Source organism: Crocuta crocuta, unplaced genomic scaffold, assembly GCF_008692635.1.
Source record: "Crocuta crocuta isolate KB4526 unplaced genomic scaffold, BGI_CrCroc_1.0 scaffold90, whole genome shotgun sequence".
Taxonomy (NCBI): Eukaryota; Metazoa; Chordata; class Mammalia; order Carnivora; family Hyaenidae; genus Crocuta; species Crocuta crocuta.
In genome coordinates, this window is record NW_027527449.1 from 4,993,103 (window position 1) to 5,005,299 (window position 12,197).

At 44.0% G+C, this 12,197-nt stretch overlaps 1 long non-coding RNA gene across 1 annotated transcript; it reads left to right on the forward strand.

The window, feature by feature from the left end:
- Positions 1–3,234: 3,234 nt before the first annotated feature.
- LOC144230247 (uncharacterized) lies at positions 3,235–5,961 on the forward strand. Its single transcript, XR_013334734.1, has 2 exons — positions 3,235–3,439; positions 5,673–5,961. It is a non-coding gene; the product is annotated as an uncharacterized LOC144230247 (long non-coding RNA).
- Positions 5,962–12,197: the final 6,236 nt, after the last annotated feature.

Below are 12,197 nucleotides of genomic sequence, written 5' to 3' on the forward strand. Positions count from 1 at the left end.
GGATGTGGGGATTAACTCAATTTACCTCAACAGCCCAAAGGATCTGAAAAGTGTGATGATAGGTAAGTACTTCCTAAATGCTACACACATAATAACTCCCCCAAAATGTACTGACAGAACAGCCTTCTGTAGTTCTTAAAAATCCTTACATAATAGACTAAAGAAGAACCACTGGTTGGTAACCATTTTATTTGAAGATTTAGTAGAAAAACTGTTCATTACTAAGGAAAAAAAACAGGAAAAAACTGAAAGCTCTTAGTATTCATGAAAGTATTTGACTTAAATAATTTTTGAAAACCTTATCATTAGGGCAGCCTGGGTGGCTCAGTTGGTAAAGTGTCTGACCCTTGACTTTGGTTCGAGTCATGATCTCACTGTTCATGGGATCGAGCCCCACATCAGGGTCTGTGCAGACAGTGCAGAGCCTGCTTAGGATTCTCTCTCTCCCCTTTTCTCTCTGCCCTTCCCCCTGCTCTCTCTCTCTCTCTCTCCAAATCAATAAACATTAAAAATAAAATAAAATAAAACTTATCATTTATTAGAACAAAATATTAATATGCTAGCATTTCTTCAGCAGGTCTAAGGAGCCAGGTCAGGCTCTGGGGAAGAGAGAAACCAACAGTATTTCCCTCTTATTTGCTTGATTCTGCATAAGTTTGAAAGAAGTAGTGAAAATAGTTAACTACAGATAGGGTAACCATATTATTTTCTGTCTAAATGGGATATTTTTGAGAGGGAAAGGAATCATCATTAATATTTATACCAACATAGTCGGTACAGCTTGGGGCTGCCCTAGACAAACCAGTCTGCATAGTCACCCCACCTAGAATGGGTGGGGATGGGGCATGGAGAACAGAGTAAAGAATTCACAAAGTACTCCTTGTTATACTGCTTTGACTTTGGAATCATGTATATATATTACCTATTGGAAACAATGAAAAATAAAATTTAGAAAATATTTGTGAATACCACAGTCACTGTAAAATTGACTACTGGATTTTAATGGTCTGTATGGTAGAGAAGCATTTAATGATATGTCAACTCCCTATTGGCAGTGTTTGAGGACAAGGTCAGAGCATGCATGAATACAACTACATTCCCATGGGTGAATTTTCCAGTGAAGAGCAGAGGATAGTCAACTTTCATTTATTCAGCCATCCATTCAGTCATTCACTCAGCTTTCCACAAATATTAACTGAGCACCTTTTACGTGCTAGGCTAAGTGCTGAGGCAGGATAGATCCCAACCTTCTCATGGAGCTTTGGGTCCAGAGGAAACTACAGACAGTACACAGGACATAACAACAACATAAAAAGTGTGGTGGCTAGGAAAACAACAATGCTGTGGGCACATGAGCTTCCCTGAGGACATCACTGAACAGCTGACTAACTCAAAGAATGAATGGATGAAGACAATAACATAAAATGACCTCTTCTGGGGCACCTGGGTGGGTTAGTTGGTTGAGCGCCGGACTTCAGCTCAGGTCATGGTCTCGCAGTTCATGAGTTGGAGCCCCGTGCAGGGCTCTGTGCTAACAAACAGCTCAGAGCCTGGAGCCTGCTTTGGATTCTGTGTCTCCCTCTCTCTCTGCCTCTCCCCTGCTCATGCTCTGCCTCTCTCTGTCTCTCAAAAATAAATAAATGTTAGAAAAAATTTTTTAAATAATGACCTCTTCTCTCTCTTCCAAATCGGCAATTTGCTTGTTGTATGACACATGGAGCTACTAATATTTTGGAAGAACAAATATGAACAAACTCAAATTATTCCATGTGGTTGACAAGAGGGTTTGGTGGTTTGGAAAAGTCCAGAGTTCTGGGTACCAGCTCTTGCACTGGCTTGCTGTGAGACTTTAGAGAAGGTAATGAGACTGGCTAAACTTTAGAAAATATGCAGTAATGGCATTTGGCAAATTGCTGTCTGTGATACTTCAAACCTATAATTCTCTGTCCAACTCACAGATTTTTATCTCTATGTTTTGCTCTACTTCAATAGTAGGCATTTAATTTTCCCCTCTCAGGACCTTTGCACATGCTGTTCCTTCTGTTTGGAATGGCCTTGCTCTTCACATGGCCAACTCCTCCTCATCTGTTAGATCTATTTCCCCTATTCAAAGAGGCCTTCCCCGCTCTCTCTATCACAGTTAAGTGTCCTCGTAATTTCTGTTTCCTTCACAGTTCGTATCATGCTGTGATAAGAGACTGTAAGTTTCGTAAAGCAGGAATGGTGTCTGTCTTGCATCCCTAGGGGCTAGCGCCTGGGAAGTAGTAGGTTCTCAGGGGCTATGTTGAATGAATTGGTAAAAACAAAAAAATAAATAAATAGAAACAGGAAAAAAGTCCTTTAATTTGGTCATAGTCTAATTCCTTGAGTAAAGTGGGAGGTGGCACAGACTGCCTCATCAGCTCACCATTTCCAGCTTAAACGTACCTGTGTCTTGTCCAGACTCACTTGACACAGCAACCCCGCTCCCCCACCGCACACATTTTGGGGTTTAGGGGTTTGCCTGCATTAGTGTTGCTGCAACACTTAAGCGATTGCAGACTGTGGTGCAGGTTCTTGGAGGCAGTTAATTCTGTTTCCAAATCTGGATATTTCTGAGACGTAGCTCCCACAGGACAGTAGCTTTTCTGTCTGCGTATAATTTTTGCAAAACCGTTAATTATTTATAGCAGTTTACACAATGGACATGTAATTCAGCTGGGACTAAAGTAGCAGAGTTGACAAGAAGCCTGCCAATTATGTATTATTTTGGGCCCCTCGGCATAAATCTGTTCTCGAAGACAGACCAAAAATTATCATACCCCTGGGCCTCTTCCTTCCCGTGATATATTTTCCCCCCATTTCTGCTTTTACATTGAACTTAAGAGGCTACAGCTAGCCTAATTTAGTAGTTACCACTGAGGGCCTGTCACCGTCCTCAACCACTGACTCATCTCTCCGTTCATTTTATCAATGACATCAGCCCAGGCTAGAAATAAATACTGAGGAAAAGCCAGTGAGGGGTACGTACAAAGTTTTTCACTTTGGACTCTGAAAACGAATAGTTGTTTTGAAAATGTTTTCATGGTCTCTAATGAATCCAATGTTCTCCCCTCTTACCCTCCAAGGAGGCCTAGATCTCTGAGAATGCCACAGACGATGGAACATGAGAGGGGAGAGGGCCTGAGTTCTAGAATCTAGACTGATTGTGCAGGCAGAGCCAGTCTTCTTTCCTAATGTATTGGGTGTAGTTCTTGACAGAAAGGGAAGGGTCAGGAATGGCTCCACAAGGTGGGGCCTGAGTAACTGCAAGGGTGGGGTTCCTGTCTACTAAAATATGAAAAAGTGGGATTTGAGGAGGAAGATCAAGAGCTGAGCTTGAACCAAGTTTGAGACGCCTGTTAGACACCCAAGTGGAGATGCCAGAGAGCCTGCCTTTAGGAGAGCCCTGCCTTCATCGGTGCGTCACTACCACCAATGGTATCCTCACTCCTTTCCTAAAGAAACATGGTGTTTGCCTTCCCTTCTCCCACTTATTCCTGCCTCTAGGAGTTCTTTGGCATTTTTCCTCTTTCCCAGTGTCTTCTCAACTCACTTCTTCCTGTCTGAATTCAAGCCACCCTTCAGTTTCCATTTTTCATTCAATAAACATGTACTCTGAGCCAGACAGTGTATAGGCTGAAGCTGGGTGGGGTCCCTATTTCTCATGGGAGCTTTTCCCTTTACCCACACTGCCTCCTCTGATCCCAACCACACACTGAGCCCCTTCTGCCCGGAGCCCTCCTGACCTCCAGTCATGTACCGCCCTGGTTGTCACTTAACAATTTGGGGTGCATATCCTGCTGTCTGCATCGAGCGCATGGTGCATGATCAATGACTGCTTGTGGATTTCCATTCACAAGTCTGGTTGGTTTATTTGGTCTACAGAGCCTCTCTCTCTGGATGTACCTCCAGACCCTGTCCAAGGACTCCCTACCTAGGGGTCTCCCTGGAACAAGAAGGAGGAGAATAAAGAGAAGAGGGAAGAGAGGGTCTAAGTTGTCAATATTGGACTCCTGCCTTTCATCTAACGGGCTACAAGCCCTTGACTCTTCTCCAGCACACAGCCCTGCCCCACTGAGCCAAGTTAATTAGCACTTCTGTGAGAAGGAGGCTGCGTGGTATCCCATAAACAGCATGGGCTTTGCTCTCAAGCGACTTGGGCTTGAATTCTGGCTCTACTACCTGCTAGCTGGCAACATTAAGCAAGCCACTTAGCTTCTATCACCCTCATCTTACTTCTGTAATAATACGCTTTCAAGGTTTTTGTGAGAATTAATATACATATAAAGCAGATAATACAGTGCCAGACATATAGAGCTGCCCAGAAAATAAATGCCATCTTCCCTGAAAGGGCCCACCGGGACCTTCTCTGATTCTCATGCTGGACCAGGCCAATTCTAGTAGGGGTAGTTCTTTGCCTGCTGGCTTCAGCCAATTCCAGAGGGCAATGTATTACCTAACGACTCTCAGAAGTGAGTCCAGCTTGAGGTACATGCCTCACAAGGGTGGACAGTTGATGTGTCCCCAGGAGAACTATGCATGAGAGAAAGAGAGTGCTTATGGAGAAATTACAAAGGAGTTATGGGGATTCCACATAAACAATCATTTTCTTCTCTTGTATCTCGACAACTTCCCTTACTCCTAGTTTTTAAAAAATTTTTTCTTAATGTTTATTTTTGAGACAGAGAGAGAGAAAAAACGCAAGTGGGGAAGGGGTGGAGAGAGAAGGGGACACAGAGTCTGAGGCAGGCTCCAGGCTCTGAGCCATCAGCCCAGAGCCTGACACGGGGCTCAAACCCATGAACCATGAGACCATGACCTGAGTTGAAGTTGTATACTTAGCCAACTGAGCCACACAGGGGCTCCTCCTCACTCTTAGTCTGATAAGACTTAATCCCAGTAATTTTAGGGGTGACAGAAACTTTAGCCTTTCTCTACTGCTCTAAGAGCGTGAGTGTGATTGGACATAGGTGAAGTGTTGCTGGAAGGACCAGCCACCAAGCTCCTAGAACAGCAAAGTGAGTCACAAGGCTCAGTATACACGGGCCAAATCAAGTAGAGGACTCTCTCCTCAACTCAGTCAAGAATATCTGAATAGCTGAGAAAGAAGAAAGGGATTATGGACTTAAATTACAGGGGAACAATTCTCTGCAACTTCTTCAATGCACTCTCAAAGGGATGATTCCATGTAATCCTTATCCCTCTCTGGGGATGTAGAGTCCCCAGATCATAGATGAGAACATTGCTCAGAGCAATTACAAGAATAGAGTCATGCTCAGAACCCAGGTCTTCTGATCCCAAGACCAGTATTCTTTCCTCTCTATCCTGCTATATATAGGTCTCAATTCCCCTCTTCCTTCACAATGAGCATACCTGACAATCAACTCACTGATTAAATCCCACATTTTATGCCTCGCTTGACTTTTTAAGAGGATGTCATGTTACATTTTTTAAGTGCCCATTTTCCTATGATTTGTCAAAACCTGAAGTTTGGCCATGGAAGAATCTATGTGAGGGCTATGACTTTCCTTTGCTTGAGTTGTCCAATAGGTAGTCACCAAATCTGGGTAAATACAACTAATCTCCTCATATGGGTAGGAGCAAATCAAAACCCCATCTCTTTACCCTTTCTTTCATTTTGTGTTTTTTAGGTAAAGGGTGAGAAGTCTCCAGCTCCGCAGAACTGCTAACAGATAAATATTTAATAGGAAAGAGCACTGGGCTGAAAGTCAGGGCAACATTCTGCCTAGTCAGCAGCCCTCACCTTTGCCCCTGCACCATCCCCTTTAAACACACCCATCTGCAGGCTCAACTCAGTCTGACCTCTAGGGCCAGTCCTGTCCACAGCCCAGTGGGTACAGCCCAATACTAACTTCCTTTTCTGGCCCCTGCCTTGAATGCTCTTGCTTTACTCTATAAAGAACCCCATATTTCACCTGATCATTGGGTTCCTGCCCTATTTCTTAAACTTGAATATCCATTTTTATCTCTTGCCAACTACTTCAGTCTCTGTGGGGCAGAGTTTCTGAGTTTCTAGTGCCAGAGGCTGTCCCAGAGATGGACACCTGTTCCTGAAAATGGTCCGGTGCCTGGGACTTGCTCCCCGTCACCAGGGCACCAAACAACACTTGCCTGCAGGGTCTCTCAACGTCATTTCCTCCCAGCTTGTCCTTGGGTTCCAACAGCTGTTGGTTATACTATTTCTTTCTGTAGCCACAACCTTCAGAGACCTCATTGTTTCCCAGGCTGTACCTGCTCTTAGCAAAGGTCTCTTGGTGTGTTGTTCAGGTGTCTGTCTCATTTAGGTAGGTACACTTAGTCCTGGGCTCTGATCCTCATGGTCTGTCCCATCTGACTAGCAACCAGGTCATGCAAGCCACCTCCAAGACAGAGGAGTGCAGAGAAATGGTTCTAGTCTTGGCCCTTCTACTAATTAGCTGAGTGGCCCCGGGCAAGTCAAGTGACCTCCCTGAGCCTCCTCTCTTAGCCTCAGAATGGTGAGGACGAAAGGTGCTAAGTGTATAGCGTAGGGGGCATCTGGAACTTTGCTAGATCATCTGCAATTTGAGGACTGTGTAAGTTCCACATTTATACAATTCGTTTATACAATGAATAAGATGGAAAGCCATTGTTCTCAATATACAAACTTACATACCGGTGATGGTTAACTTTATATGTCAATTTGACTAGGCGTAGGGACACTCAGATGGTAGGTTTCTGGCTATGTCTACAAGTGTGATTCCAGAAGACATTAGCATTTGAGTAGGCAGAGTCAGTAAGGGAGATTGTCTTCAGTAACGGGCATCATCCAATCTGCTGGGAGCCCTAATAGAACAAAAAGGTAGAGAAAGGGCAGATAGGCTCTCTCTTGCTCTCTCTCTCTCTCTCTCATTGAGCTGGGAACATCCACCTTCTCCTGCCCTCAAACACTGGTGTTCTTGGTTCTTGGGCCTTTGGACTCAGACCAAGATTTATTCAAACGGTCCCCAATTCTCAGGTCAACTTTTCAGCCTCCGTAGCAATAGCAAATTCTTATAACAAATCTGTCTCTCTCTCTCTCTGTGTCTCTATCTCTGTCTATCTCTGAGACTGTTCTATATATACTTGTAATTCTGGTACGTCTAGAACAAACCAAAGAAGCTTGGTTGCCATAGGCTGCCAGCCAAGACAATCTCAAGGGAGCCCGAGGCCCCAAAGAAGGGATACAGCTATGTAGAGTGGGTTCTCATAACTCTCTGCCCCTGACCAGGTCTTGCCTAAGACTCATTTTCAACATGGCACTCAGGTAGCCTAAATCAATTGATCACAAGATAAAACTTATTGCTCTCCTTTCCTGGAGCAAATCTCACCGTGTATAACCATTGCCCAAAATATATTAACTCACATCAAGTTCCATGCACACCAGAGACACTGTGGAAGATGGGGGCTGGCACCAAAGGACAAGGAACTGCCGGGCAGCAGCCTGGAGAGAGGAGAAGAGGTACTCTTGCCTTTTACTCAGCTCTGGGTTGTGCGCTCGTAGGAGCTTCGAGCCTTTTCAGGCTTTCCTGACACGCTCCTCTGTTACTTGCACAGCCACATGCTCTGTTCTGGATGACAAGGACAAGTCCTCTCCCCAATTGTGGTTTAACCAAACTTCTACCCTGGGAACATTTCAGAGCAAGGAGAGGTGAATCTTCATGAATGCATCGAAATGACCTATTCTGGACAGTCCCAAAATAAGCTCTTTTGAATTGAGTTCACTCCTTATACCTGGAAAATTCTATAGATTTTATAGACCAGAGGGAGACATAAGTTCCTATCTATAAAAACGAACAAAGTATGTTTGTATAGAAATACGTATTTCACTTTCTTTAACCAGCTATCCTATTTGTTACTTGCTCTCTGAATCCAAAAAGCTGAGTTTATTTTTCAAAATAAACAACGATAACACAGTGCAGCCCTTGCCCACCAGCGAGCTTGTAGAGGGCCGGGTGGCTGGCGGTGCTGGCAGAGTGCGGAGCGTTTCCCGCCTGCTGCTCACGTTACGTCCTGCCTTAGATGGCGTGTGCTAGAAAGAAAATACTCCTATCGTTCACAACAATCCTGGAAGGTAGTTTAGACAAGTGTTATTCTGCAATGAGGAAGTTAGAGCCCAGGGAGGTTAAAGGGCCTGACTTTTCTGCCGCTCTCAGGGGGACCGCAGCTACGACAGTTCTGCTCTGCTACGGCTTGCGACTGACAGTTCTCTCCTCGCCATCCCAAGAGACACATTTCCATGCATGGAACGTCAGTGCCCACAAGGGAAACTTCTTGATCACCAGCGAGCCCCAAATGAAACTGCTGTCCTAACTAAGTGACTCTCTAAGGAAACAGATGCAGGGCCACAGTCACAGGTAATGTAGGGACAGTGGTGGAAGAGGTCACTGAGGGAATGTGACCACTGTTTGATGGACAAGCTGAACCCAGGCGATCAGAGCCCCCTTCCCCCCTTCCCCTGGCATGTTCTGCTTGCCTTCCTCATGTCAGAAACTCCTCCAAGAACACAGCCTTGATGTGGTCTTGAAGCCATCTGGATGGTATTGTTGACTGAATCCAGTCAAGGCCTCTCCATAAACTTTTAAGATCTGGTAGCCAGGTATGAAGATCTACTCTTCCTGAGGCCGCCCAAGAGAGGCCACGTTAACAAGTTCCCATGCTTATTAAGTCTACCACCGACCACTCAGGAGTGTTCTGCCCCTTTCTTTGGTCTTTCCTTTTCCTGCATGTACGGGGGCTAGTTTGCAAAGAGGCACAAGTTGCAAGTTCATTTGGATACCCACAGTGATCACTCTGGAAATCTCCGTACATGCCACTCCATGCCGAGCCACATGAGCAGATCAATGAATCTTTCTACCTCTCTGGGGCCCGGTCGGTAAGATGGGCAAAAACTAAGAACACTCACCTCACAGGGTCGTCACGAGGGGGAATTGAGACTATTGTTTTGAAAGCACTGGACTTCCATACCAATGCCACTGTTATTATCACTAGGTAGTTGGAGTGTGGAATATAGAAATAACAGATGGTTTCTGCTTCCTCTTCAAGAGATTGCAGTTGAGGAGGGGTATACACTGTGTTCACAAGACAACTGCATTCCCGAAGAACTACCTCATTCAAAACTCACGTAATTCAGGTTTAATTTTTTTATAATCACAAAATGGGCCAGGAGATGGGTTCTCGGACTGTACACATCTGTAATAATAGTAGCATAAGTTTGCTTTAACGATGCTTTTTTTTTTTAATGTTTTATTTATTTCTAGGAGAGAGAGAGACAGCGTGAGCAGGGGAGGGTCAGAGAGAGAGGGAGTCACAGACTCCGAAACAGGCTCCAGGCTCTGAGCTGGCAGTCAGCACAGAGCCCGACGTGGGGCTCGAACCCACGAACCGCGAGATCATGACCTAACCGAAAGTCGGACGCTTAACCGACTAAGCCACCCAGGCGCCCCAATGATGCTCTTTTAAAAGCCCTAGCAATATCCCTTTTATTTTGTGGTCTTTCCCTAAAATTAACAGCACAGAGGGTCATGGCCGCTGCCAGGCCTTCTTTACCTATTGCATCTGACTTCATTTCATAGTAACTCACAGCACATTTTCAGCACTGTTCCTTCATAAAAGTTTAGATGGTACTATCATAGGCTAGAAAAGATATCAAACTCTGTATACAATGCATGTTAAAATAACAGCACTGGTGTCAACAAAATCACTCACAAAAGCCTCTGCCCGAGATTCACACGATGGTTCCCCCAGGACAGTGACCAAGACCTATGCGAGTTTGGGTTTACTGCTGATATAAGTGTCCACCAGACAAGGGCCTAAATGTGGTTTAAATTTCACGAAGTTGGTGCTCTGGCTCTGTGAAGCCGTTCCGGACAAACCATACAAATGTGGAGGAACTTTGCACTATTTTAAATGTTGCCTGTTCAGTGGTATTTTATTACTATTTTACATAGCATTATTTAAAATTTACATAATTCAAGTATACATGAAACGGAAGTGCATGGTTCACATAAGGGCAACTTAGAGCAAGTAGCATTCAAGGGGCCTCTAAGCCCTGAGAATAAAGGTGGGAATGACTTGACGCTGGCAAGGGGCCATTCCCCTAACTGGGGGATACTTTTTGAAGAAGGAACGTTTTTGAATACACTGAATAAAAATACATTTTGAACATGTCTGAATAGAAAATCATTTGGAATGTGTTGAATAGAAGACATAGTCTAATTACTATAATATGCCAATTCTTTTTGTACCACTGGAAATTGCTCAGTTTCAGAATCAATAGTTGTTCTTCCGATGGCTGCACTTTTGAAGGAAGCTGGGATCCTTCCTATGTTGCAAAGCCTTTGGCTATCACTCAGCCCCATGATAAGTACCCAGGGACAGGGAAGGAAGCCACCCTCAAAGGTTAAGTTCTGCCCAAAACTCCTGGGGTGGCGGTGGGGGCAGGGGCAGAATTTCAAACTCTACTTTGTCAAACACAGGGCAGGGATCATACAATATTTCCCAATAACTAAAAGTAACCACTAATATCTACTTGAAATAGCTTAAGTGGGACTTCTATCTTTGGTTGCCAAAGGATACATTAAGTCCTTTTTGGTGGCTGTATGAATAATAAAATAGATAGTTTAGGTTGCTTAGGGGAACATAATGCATATTTTTATCCTGAATGGGCAATTTGAAATCCATGCTTTAAAATAGTAACAAAATTTCTTCTCTGCTTGAATTAGCACATCAATCGGTTAATCAACAAATATTTATTAAGTTCCTGCAACGGGAACTTTGACTTCCCTGTTTAATAACACTTGACGAATTCTCTCATATCCTGTCAAGGAAAATATTCCCTCTACCCTATCATTTTAAAACATGTTTATTTTTCCATTTCATCTTTGGGCTAGCTAATGGTGTTTGTGATTGTTGTCGTACATGTTTGCTTTTTCCCCCACAAAGAGATGGATTATTCAATTCTATGTCTCTTTCCAGTTCTAAATGCTACAACCTTAGGTCAATAAAGGAAAACTATGTTTCCATGTTATAGAAGACAGGCCCCTGGGTTAAGATCACCTGCCTACCTAGTGCAGTAGTTGCCAAATCTGGTTATGCATCAGAATCACATGGAGGACATATGTAATCAAATGGTGGTCAATGCGCCTTAATCCAAAGAATTTCTCCTAGGAACTACTGACCTCATTCTACAGGCAAGGGAACTGAACACACACACTTTGTCACAGAGCTCAGCCCATAGCCCCAAGCATCCTCGCAGCTCCCAGCCCTGTTTCAGATCCCCTCAAGCCTTCATTACATTCAATAATCTCCAGGATGAAAGAGAGAAGTAGCTCTCAAAGAAATCTTAAACGCATATGTAGACATGTCATTTTTATTTCTTTCCCTTAGATCTCCATTCTCTAGGAGTACATGGGATCTCAAGTTCCTTAAGAGCAAGAACTTTTCTTAAAAGTGACTGATAGCACATAATCCTATACCAGGTGCTATTGAAAACAAACTACAAAGACTCCATTTCACCCCATTAGTTCAAATCGAGCATTCAGCATTTACTGAAGGCTCACTAGGTGCATGGCTCTATGCTAGGCTCTCTGGGGATAAAGGATTCAATTAAAAAAAAAAAAAGTGTTCCAAAGGAACTTGCAGTCTAATTGAAGAGAGGGCACCAAAACACACAGAAAGGTAATTAAAGCAATTTATGCAATACGTTCTCCTCTAGGGTGTGTTAGGGCCATGTGACTGTTGTAACACACAAAACCCCTATATGTTTAATATAAATTTTTGGCATGTGGGCAGCTTTCCTTCAGCAGGTGATGCAAGCACACGGTATGAGCTATCTGTTGACAGAGCTTTTAAATGGTTAGAATCATAAAGCAAGATTGCTTTATGGTCCTTTCACTGAAGCACCTATAAGGTGAATCTTCTGCTTGGCATTCTCTGCAAGCATTTGGGAGCTCAGGGCTGAGTGTCCCATCCAACCTTCATAACTTGGCAGGACCTCACCACAAGTGTTCCTGGGCATGAACTTGCTCTCAGGTCTTCTCATTCTCTACTTTTATTTTCCCTTTACCCTAATGCCTTGCCTTGCCTTTGCCTTTTGCCTTGCCTTTTGCTTTTCTCTTCTCTCCCCTCTCCTCCTCTTCTCTCTTCTCGTCTCCTCT